This window comes from Nanorana parkeri, unplaced genomic scaffold, assembly GCF_000935625.1.
Source record: "Nanorana parkeri isolate BGI_ZX_2015 unplaced genomic scaffold, ASM93562v1 scaffold603, whole genome shotgun sequence".
Lineage (NCBI taxonomy): Eukaryota > Metazoa > Chordata > Amphibia > Anura > Dicroglossidae > Nanorana > Nanorana parkeri.
In genome coordinates, this window is record NW_017306871.1 from 907,138 (window position 1) to 919,014 (window position 11,877).

Genomic DNA, 11,877 nt, shown 5'->3' on the forward strand with positions numbered 1-11,877 from the left:
ACATGATAGCTGTAAAATATGCACTGCCAGCAAACCTTACAGTATGTGCAACTCAGTCAATAAAAATCTCATATGATCTTTAACATGTTAATGTAATTCAAAAAGTAATTTCTGATATTTTTTTAAATCTGCAGCTTTCATTCATAAAAATAATAACTGGTAATCCAACCATAAGGGTCCTTGTTCAGGCATTGCATGTCATTGGCTGACAGTGTTTTGTCCCTGCATCCCAACTGGGCTCCTGCATTGATATTCTGTCACATGGGCTTCCAAAATAAACTACAAGTGGCGGTTCCAACACACATATTATGCAGACATGGTTCACTGTTGTAACCTTCAGGAACCCCTCCTTGAGAAATGCTATTTAGCTATGGGTGCCATGCTTTGAGTGCGTACATGTGGGCAGTAAGTGACTGCAAAGAGGCTGTAGGAGATCAGTGGCACTGAGATGCAACAAAGGATGAAAAGACGTGAACACAAGTATTTTATTTTTTTTAAATTACCAATTGTTTTTTATATACAGTGCTTTAGTAAACTAAATTTAATTCATTTAGGTTTTACTGTCACTTTAATGTGACAGTTACGCATACCTCTTCACTGGCCAATTTGCAGAAACTTTGCTCTAGCTATCAGGTGTGGTTGAGTAGGAGCCCAGACACAGGGAGACTCGCCAGTACTAAAGGTACCTATACGCAAGTAGACTGTTATAAACGCACAATCTCTTAAGCAGTAATGACCAGCACAGGTAAAGTCCATAAGCACCGTAGCCAAAGCGTAATCCAAATGCGTAATCGGTAATCGGAACAGGAGTCAGGGCAGGCAGCGAAGGATCAGAATCAGATAACAAAGCCAAGGGTCAATACACATAAAAGCATCAGGATAATAACGCCAGGCACTACAAACGACAAAGCTCTGCATTAACCAAGCACGGACTGATTGGATTGCATTTCTACCTGTTGGCGCTCTGCTGATGTCACGGCTGGAGGTGGACCACTGTTGAGACTTGCTTGGAGAAATGCATGCTGTGTCTTTAAGAGGCGGTTCAGTGTGCTCACACATGCTCAGCACATCACAGGATGTAGGAAGTCTACACATGTGGCTAGGTACTGAGCAGCAGCCACTGGAGCCAGAGAGCATAGGAGATACACTGACTGCTTTCTCTGGCTGACAGACTGCTCAGCCAAGGATAGGCTGGAATTGCTGAGGTAAGTTCTTACAATAGCAGAGCTCCTGGTGACAATCCTCTCCCATGTTTCTGGGTGTGTGACGAGGAGCATGTCCTCCACTGTCTGCTGTGATTCCTCCTGACAACCCCTACCTCACTATTGTGTTCTAAGGGAGAGGCTAGTGGTCAGCTGAAGGAATCACAGTAGTCAGCAGGGCTGGGGGCAGGGGGTGACCAGCAAATTGCCCAATAGACAAGTAAGTATAAAGTTCCACAATTTTAATTTTTGTCCCCTCTTGACAGCATTGGTTTAAAGTGGAAGTAAACCCCAACTGAATCACAACATAAATATAGTTTCAGCAACAGGGTCTCTTAAAGGATTGTGAGTCAAAATATCCATTTGGCATATGTTGCCATTATCCACTTTCAATGAGGCAACAATGCTAGTAGTCTTCACACTTTTGCCCCGAACAGTATCATTATAGGGCCTATTACTTTCCTTCCTCTGTCTTAGAGGTAATCCCACTGCTGAGAATATGCTGTTGTAAAATCATAGCATGGCAGCATATTACATTTTTCCTGATAGAAGTGTCATGTTTTATGCCAAATATCTTTTCCGCCCAGATAAATAATTTTATTGCCAGACCTCAAGGGGCTTCCTTTGCTATTGGGCATAACATTTGCTTGGTTTGCCATGCTTGAAGCTATGCCCTTGTCTCAAGCTATTGTAATTTGAAGGAATTATCACACCTCTCAAAGAATGACAGCAGTTTTTAATGAATATAAAAACGTGTTATACTATTGTTTGCACTATAGACAGTTGCTGTTATCACAGATGCTATAAGACTATAAGAACCATAGTGCATAAACAGGGCCACTACCCTGTTGTTTATATTACACAGATACAAGAACTAGATAAGGAAGCTTTTAACATCTTCATTTAAATGCAGGGTAAATTAAACACATTCTTTAGAATATATTCTGTATTTCACATATCTCAATAAAATCCAGCAAATATTACAGAAAGCCGCATTGTGGCTTAACACTTTCTATGCACTACCAGAAATGTTTATGATGGAACAAAAGATAATGTCAATGACAAATCTGCTTTAGGTCAACCAAGGGTATGTTCTCACCTTTGTATCAGTTCCCTGCATGCATGCTGAGAAATGTGGAATGCATGAATACATCATCGTCCATGCTAAATTTATTTTGATTTCTGTAGAAATAATTAGAAATGTACAAATTAATAACTCATTCCATGTAAAGTATATTAATGTGAAACCACAGGCAATAAGCTAAATACATAGTTGAAATACAGCAATGCTTTATCAAGCAAAGGATATCTAATTCTGCATGACCAGTCTTGTAATTTACACACATTTTCCACACTGCACACCCAGACAGGTGATACAATTACTGTAGTTACTTATTGCGCAATTTATCTTCCTGGTTCAGAAATGCCGCTTCCTATGCTACAGTCCCAGCTCCAGCCTACTCAAAGGACAGTGCTTCATCACTTCCGTGCAGTGAGTAGGGAGATGACCCAGGAGGTGGACAATTCTTGTATATATCACCTTAGTCTCACCTATACAATTTAGTAAACAGGCAGGCTGCATTGTAAATGCATATTTCTACTTGTTCCCCAGAAGATCAAAACACAAAGTTTATTAAAATGTATTTGGCCAAAATATGTAGACTAACCACCCCCACCAAGGATTGTCATGTCTGGTGAGACCTACACTAACATTTCACAAAGTGCAAAAAGCAATGCTTTTAATGGTTTACTCAAGCAGGGTCCCAGACCGCGGGCTAAGGGCTAATGAGAAAATGAAAGCAAATATCTCATGAATTCATGCATTACAACTACCTATTTCTTTTGTGGAACCAAATCCTTCTGTTCATCAGGAGTCAGCCCTTTTTAAGTTCATAATGCTAGAAGCATGGCATGGGCTTTTCGGGCCATGTGATCACTGTGATTGGGAGCCTACCCCACTGCCTCCAATGACTAGAAACTGTTGGTAATAGCATGGTCATTATGCTGGGGGTGCTTAGTGAGAATGCTTCTAGCACAAACAAGGCATGCAAACTGTACACATATGTGTGGCGGCTTGGCATTAAAACCTATCACGGTGCTGACACATATATGATTAAAGGCTGACATTAAGGGGTTAAAAAAGCCAGCATGAAGAACAATTAGTGATAAAAAAGCACTAGTGGGTTTAACCAAACATTTCTTTGCATATTAAAGTATATCTGAACCCAAGAACAAAAAAAAGTCTTTAGATGATGAAGCTTCAATGGATTTCCTTTTTTCATTCTTTTTCCTTTATTTTTACCTGGTGATCCTGTCAATAATCAACTTTCTATCCAGGGGTTCACTCATCTTAGACCATGCATCTATGGAGGAAAAATTGTGGCCCTGGAACAGGACTACTGAACACCTTTTTCTCTACTCTTCTTCAACTTAGGGGTGGGGGTTCTGTATTCCTGTAGTCCACAGGTATAGCTGAGCACAATGTAACTGATATGAATTAGGCAAAGGCACTGAAATTTATCAACTCACAAGATTTATGGCACGTATCAACGGGTATTTTTATGCTCTACAACTATAACAAAACACTTTCAGTGGTACATTTAACAAGCCAAAAGGGATCAAATAAGAAACGTTTATTGTCAGGGTTTACATATACTTTGATTATTTGTGGCCCTTGTAACTGGAGGAATGGAAAGAGTGTATTCTTTGCCTTTATACTTTGTTCAAAATGGTGTCCCTCTCCCCCATCTCGGAAAGTTGAGAGGTTTGTGAATTGCTGTAGGCAGAACTTTCACTTTGTATTTCTTTTTTTTACAATAAATTAGACGTTTCATCCCAAATGTTGAAGAGTCCATTTTGTAACTAACCTCTTCTTTGCAGATCTAGAAATGATAATTGTGAGGTATTCTAATGGTTATACTGGAAATATATTTGTCATGGAAAAAAATATCTCGATGTGAATTTCCCTGAAATAATGTGTGATTTAGCTCTTCCAAACAGCTCCCCTTATGAGCATTATGCATATATATGAATGTTCTCAGCCTGTCAGCTGTGCTGTAGAAGCCCTTATAGTTTATAGATAATTGTCTGCCCTGATAGAATTTCTGTTGAATCAGTCATTTCTCAGAATAGATCACTTATTTATGAGCCTGTTGATGGCAAAACTTGACTGGAAGCAAAAATAAAAAAAATATATAAAGATATACATTGGAGCTTCTCTATTCTTAAAATGAAAAGGTTTGTTTGAATCCAGGAAATCTTTATTAAAAAAAGAAACAGAGCTATTCTGATTATTGAACAGTCAGCACACAAGTGTTTTTCCCTTTTCATCATTACTTATATTGTATAAACATCTGCTAAAAGTATTCCAGTTCCGCAATCACCCAGAAACACAGATCGGTTTGTATGTATCTGTATGAAGAGTTCAATAAAAGAAACCGCTCTGCTCGCTTTTTATTCTTCAATATCTGGCATTTGAAATGAAAACAATTCAAAACTCATCAAAGTGTGCCTATGCATCTACTGTCAATGTGGGGAGAAAAACAAAATGTCAGATGTGTCTTATTTGTGCAAATAAAAGCCTTATTAAGTCAAATATAAGTGCACACAGTAGCTGTTGTAACTTTAACGTGAAGCATACACATAATTCACTTCTATTTTTCGATTTAAAGGGAACTTCATGTTGTTGCCAAAGCATCCGCTTAAATTGGCTCTTTCCATTTTTTAAATCTCCAATTCAAAGCCATTCCTGCAAAGAAAATGGTTAATATTAACCATCCTACCTGCTACACTTTTGATCTCTGTTGTGTGCACAAACTACTCTGGGATTGGGTACAACATGTCAGAGTGGGTGAACCTGAGGTGTTGCTAAATGCTGCTGCATGATCTGTACTAACTGCAATAAAATATTGGCACGTGAGATGTGGTGAGTGTGGTTAGATTATTTTCTTTCATCTACAAGCTACTGTGGCTGAAAAATGTTCAGCATCCAACACTTCTAGTACCTGTTTGTGTGCTGTGGTACCTCCAGCACACCCTTAGGCTGGACATAGTAGTGATGTAGGGGCTGAAGGAAGAAGCCACAGAGTGCAGAGGAGGACCAGGCATTGGATGCTGAAAATGTTAGCTTAAGAAAGCAGTGGAAAGCAGTGGCACATGCAGCTGGGGCCTTTTGTTTTTTGAAGGGATGCCTGTAATTCAAAGATTTAGTAAAGTGACATAGACACTTTAAGTGGATGCTTTTGCAACAACATGGAATCCCCCTTTAAATCTTATAAAAACATACACAACGTGTCCACCAGCAGAAGCACACAAACAGTGCAGCGGCAACAACAGTGAGGACCCAGCTTGATTGCACTGGAAGGTAGGGCATCTCTCTGTAAACTTGTATCATACTGGATAATATCCTACTAACAGCAACATAATGTGTTGGTGGCTATTTTAATCCCTCCCATGCCAGGGCAAGGACTATGTTGGCTTTGTGGAAATCTGGCCCTACATTCTGAGACTAATATTTTTAAAAGGTGAGGGTAGCAATTACAGCCTATATACTTATCTGTACAGGTTTGGTTTTAGTTGCAGGGACAAACCCAATGCATCTGTGTCTGTGTCTTATTCGTCATGGTCTTGGCATAGCTAGTATTAGTTAGTATTCATTTTGACTTATTTTGCAATGTTGAAGACCTTTCACCACGCATCCTAGGGGCTTGCTCAGTTTGAACATACCTCAGAATTCATAGCCAGAGGAGTATGTCAGTCACCTAATCCAATCACTGTGGCATCATGAAATATGTCAAGGCAGATGTTACTTGTCCAAAAACATGTTGGGAGGTGTGATAGTCTATGAAACCATCTTATTTTATTTCTATGAAGCGATGTAGCCGTTTGGATCAATCTTGAAACCTTTTCAACATTATAGATCAAATCCAATTGGAAGTGAATATTTGCTACTAGTTAAATAAAGCAACACTTAAAGCAACACAGAAACATGGTCTTTTGGATTAGTATACAATTCTGCTGGTATAGTGTAGTTTATGATAAATCATGCTGGGTAGTATGACACAGTACACAAATTAAAATGTATGATTGTTACAGCTGCACTTTGTGTCACAGTATAAAATAAGTGTAAGTACACATGTCTACACAAAACATGTCTTGTATATGTCTCTATCACTTCCCTCAAACCGCCCATGTACTACTTGTCACTGCTGCCATACTTAAAATCAGAGGTTAGGCTTTATGAGAACATCTGCTCAATCATCTTGCTTTCTACTGTATTGAATCTGTCGACATCTTTGCTTAAACCATTACTTGTTACAGAGATTTACACTAGGTTTCTTAACTTTGTAGTGCCCTGTGGCAGTTGTATGTGCTGAAAGATTTAAAACTACTTCACACACATTGGCGGTTTATTTATTTTTTATTCTTCCAATCTCGTCTTCCATATCTGTAAATATCAAAGATATGTGTAAGAGAGAAACAAATAAAATAAGGATGGGTAGAGAAAGAGAGAGAAAAGCTGATTTTCTTAAATTTTACTTCTTCTTGAACCCTGCTGCCCTCTTTTTCCTTTAAATAAAGTCTGGCATTCTCTTGCAACTGAAAAGTTAACAGGATTTCTGTAATACAGGACTGCTTTATATAATCTTTAACTTGTTTTATTTTACTGAACCATTTTCTTTTATTCTATAAACATTGTTTTCTTTTTAATATAATTTTTAAATTCGTAATAGTTAATAGTTTGGAATACAAATATTGTTATTCTAATGTAGCTGTTACAAATGACTCAATCCTTACACTACCGTAGTAATATTTCATCTTTTTGTGATCAGATAACAGTCCACCTTCTTTTACATATGTACCAGAACTATGACACCCAGCCTAGTGTAGAATTACAATTATAACTGGATTGGTGGAGAAAGAATGAAGATAAAATAGAGGAAGTGTTTCCCATAGCAAAAATAATTGCCTTTATGTTCAAACTGGTGCTCAAAAAATGATAACTAGAACATGGCTGGCTTATCATTTAGAATTTGTGCATTTCCATACAGTCTTTCCATATCACTGGGAAGCCAATGGTGGAAATGGACACTCTATTTTTATAAAACAAGTTCTGGAACAATCATCCTTTAATTGTTTTAACCGAGTTTTGCAAAGGACCCTTTTTCCAATCTACAGGGGCAAATTTCCCATTTCCCACACAACCTCCTGCTAATATATATGTGGCGGCACTAGACTAATATGAGTAGGAATCAGCTTTGATGTAAATCTGAAACAATGGTGGATGTACTCCTTGGGGAGGTAAACCCGTGATAACAGGTTGTGGACTTGGTGGTTATTGTCCTAGGCTGTTGCCTTTCTCATTAAGGGGGGTTGCTTATTAGAAGATCAAATCCTGGTTAAAAGCACCACTGAAAAAATGGTCACCTTGCTTGAAAGTTCATTTGGGTTTTTTTTTTTAATGAAAATGTAATATACAGCCAATGTGTTTTGTGGGAATTTGACTCCCTCTTCTTCAGGGTTAACATACAAAAGAACATAAAAAATATAAAGTACAGTTTAATATAAGACATATGATGGTATACAAAATTACAGAAAAAAACATATAGAAACCAATAAAAACAGAGACAAAAAATATAATAGTAACATAATAAAATAATATATATTAATACATAAAATAACAATTGGGGTCTATAGCAATCCTTATAGATAACCAATTCATTTTCCTAATAATAGAGGGCAAGGTGTAATGGAATTAAAAGTAATCTCACAGGAGCAAATCTATCCACGTTTCTAATTTACACATAGTAAAGATACATTTTTATAATCAATTATATTCATTTTATGTTTGATGGAACTATGAAGATCTTATAAAATGTTGAAACGTAACACACACAAAAACAACAACATTCTGCGACACTGTTGGAACAGAATAGCCCGCTACCTACTAGTGAGGGCACGTGCCTTGAGCAGCCAGACTGGGAGGAAAAATAAAATATTATTGACATTGCTGCTATACCAGCTTTGGTATTTAGAGTTATCGCTACTTGGTATGTAAAAGGTTGCTTTTTCCTGTCCTTAGTTTGTGATACCCTAGCATATTTAACATTCTTAAGACATTGAAAATGTACTCTTCTATCCATCCATTTTAAACACATTACAAAAGTAAGATCTTCAGTTAGACATTAACCAAAATGTCAGGATTTCTGAGAATTTTCACAATTTTATTTTTGGTTCCCCATCTGTGCAGTTGGCAATATACGGATGGCTAAAAACACAGATCTTTTTGAGCAAAGTGCAAAGGAGTAATAGTTCTTGTTTTACAAGAAGGCAAGTCAGGTTGTTCCTTTCAATCTCACTGTACAGACCTGGAAAATAAAGATTTGGATGAAGTCCCAGATCAGAACATTCTAGGATTTTTTTTCACCTCTAGCGCATACTGTACTTTGATAAATAAGTCCTATTGTCACCTGGGAAGGAGAGATCTAGAAACAGGAACCTTTTGAAGGAGACTTAAAGTGTAGTGAGTTATTATTATAACCTTTAAGATAAAGTTTTTTTTTGAAGTGACTTCCACATTTTGACTTGCTTGATGTCCTATTTTATGACTGTACAATAGCTCTAGGGTCTATCACAGTGATAGGCAACCAGCAGCTGAGAAATGTTAGGTCTCAACATAAACTGCGAATCAAAAAGGTAGGACAACGTGATGGACTAATGACAAAACATAGCAACGCTTGTACTTGCATGGTAGCTTGAAATCTTTTGGTTGACTTTTACTGGACTATCTGTTTGTTAAAGAGGGAAACCAGCAAAACTGACAGCTGAAACAAAATCAAATCCAATATAAAGTACCTGGAGATCACATTGTGAATATAAACATAACTATAAATTAGAAACTGTAAAATAGTATTACATACCAATACATTGTTTTACACTAAGCTATGCAAACTAGAACTGAGTCTGTTTGGAAGCCATTATAAACTTCTTAGCACTGGCAGGAACTTCTTAGCAAAGGCATTCTTTCTGGAATTCATGGGAACTACTTTACTAAGAGTTGATCATGTCCACTTGGCCCCACGCCCTGATATGTGTCCCAGGATTAGCTGTCCCTCCTAGGTGCCCGAGACCATCATTACAGGTTTCACGTGGGAAAGCAGCAGGAGATCAGCAAACAGACATAGGTAGTAAAAAACCCAGAAGTGCTTCACTATGACCAGAGAAGAAGCTGATTGGGCACAGTCTGTGCTCTATCAGCTTCATCAGAGTGCAAAGGTGACATTAGAGGTCCAGTGGACCCCATGATATCTCCTTAAAGAGAACTTGTCACCTGCACTATGCTATCACATAGGGGGCTTATCACCCTCCTTGTGACAGAAATGAAGTTAAGTTAAAAATATAAAAATAAATTAACCTCTTCTTTTATTTGTTATCAAAAATGTGTTATTTTATTGTGTTTGTGTGCACTAAACCTAATTTTAGTATGTATATTTTAATGAAAATATAGATAGAACAGTAGTATAAATATTGTGTCACATAAAAAATTTCAACGGCCACAATTGTATTCTACAGAGTCCCTGCATTCAGAAAAATATATACTGTTTTGGGGATTTTAGGTAATCTTCAGGCCTAAAAAGTACATTTAAACATGTGTGTAAAAAAGGGAGAACTATGGCTCTGGCAGCGAAAGGGTTAAAGTCTCTTCAAGTACAAAACACCAGTTGATCTGCCAGAAATGCACTCAGCTCCTAAGTCCTGCTGTGGGCCTACAACACACAGCATTTTTGTGGACTGGGTGGTTCTATCCCCCCTAGTTATTGTTTGCTCAACTACTGAACCATCTCTAAATTATAAAGGCTAGTCATTCTGTAACTAACACAATGCATTCAGTGATATATTTAACAAACCAAAAGAGTAGGGTTTACATACAGTTTACACATGGACAAAAAAGTAGCTACTAAACAGGCGTGTCATATGGCTCACAGTGAACATGGTTAGGAACGGAATCCAAATAATTAAAGTGACACTAAACTCAGGAGTTAAAATCTTAAAAAGGCATTCAAGTACCTTAACCGTTATCACAACTGTATCTTATTTGTGCATCACTCAGCTGTAGATCCTCCATCCATCTCTGCATTTGTGCTGACACTGTCCTTCCATCTGGAGGGTGGCTACTTTTGTTCCAGATGGTCCCTGTGTGTTGTAAAGTAGTCACCACTCCAAGCTCACTCCTGTGATGAACTACAATCTCATGTTTAGATTGTAGTCCATAACGAGAGGGAGCTTGGAGCGGTGGCTACGTTACAATACATACAGGGACCATTAGGAACAAATGTGGCCACCCTCCAGAAGGAAGGATCAGAGTCAACACGAATCCAGAGATGATTTGAGGATCTACAGCTGAGGGATTTACAAATAAGATATATTTTTGTTAATAGTTAAGGAATTTGAATGCATTTTTATGGTTTACCTCTTGAGTTTAGTGTTACTTTAACTGAGAGTAAACCTTGCTTAGATGTACCTTCAGCTGTAAAAGCTTGCTATTTGGTAGTTTTAGAACTAGAGAATTCCACTGTCAAAAATCACAGTTCATAAAGTTAGTGTTTGTGCATGTATATTATTACCTATTCAGTTTGATGTGACAAGCCTTTTGAGTATACTGTATTTAAAACATTATTGTGGTAATCTCTATAATATATAAAATCTGTCTTTTATCAATATCTGCTGCTCTTATTTGCGGTTTTAATGTATTTTTTTGCTGAGCGTGTCCTTGATCTAAAGTACAGTGACAACCTATATAATTTATGTAAGCAAATATACACAATATATGTTTATTTCATCGGGATAACACACAACATTGACTGATATAAATCTTTACAAACGCGCATCTACATTCTTAAAGTGGAGAGCTGCTTGCATATGATGTCTTCATCAAAGCCTTTTTTTTGTAACTTAAAGCAATGTTCAATTTAACCTCCTTGCTACAGTTGATTAATGTTGGTGTAACTAGCTTTGAATATGCACAGTTGTTCTTAGATATTATTACCTGTCTTTGGGTGCTACAATAAACAATGACTAGAATAGTAAACAATTTCACATATAGTAGAATGTATGATAGCTTGAGGAATTTTTAGGGATGGTGTCATGGTGAAATGTTCTATTAAGCTGGTCAACTATTCCAGAGTATATATTGACCCTAAATTGATTACTTATCTTTATATTGGTTGTGATGGGTTCAATCACTGATTGGCCTTTGTAGAAATCAAGAGGAGACTGGCATGGCTGCATTTAACCTTTGCCCCTTTAAGATCACATATTCACTATGACATACCTAGCCCGACTCTGTACCACACAGTTGTGTCAACAATTTGTTTCTCCATAGATTCAAAAAAGACAGAATGCTGTGAGTTGTATGAATCACAGCACATCTTAGACTTGTGCGACATCAAGGTGACAGTGAGGTGAAACCAGAGTGTTGTGGAAAAAGTTGTAAAAGTATTTTAGAAGCAAGGAGGTAATCAAAACAAACATAGTCTACCCATAACAAAGAATTCATTTGAGGAGGTTTAGGGCTGCTTTCAGACATAACTGGATGAAAGGCAAGGGTCACTCTAGTGGGCCTCCACAATTTTTTTTTGGGGGGGGGGGGGGGGGCAAAGTTTTTTTTTTCTCATGA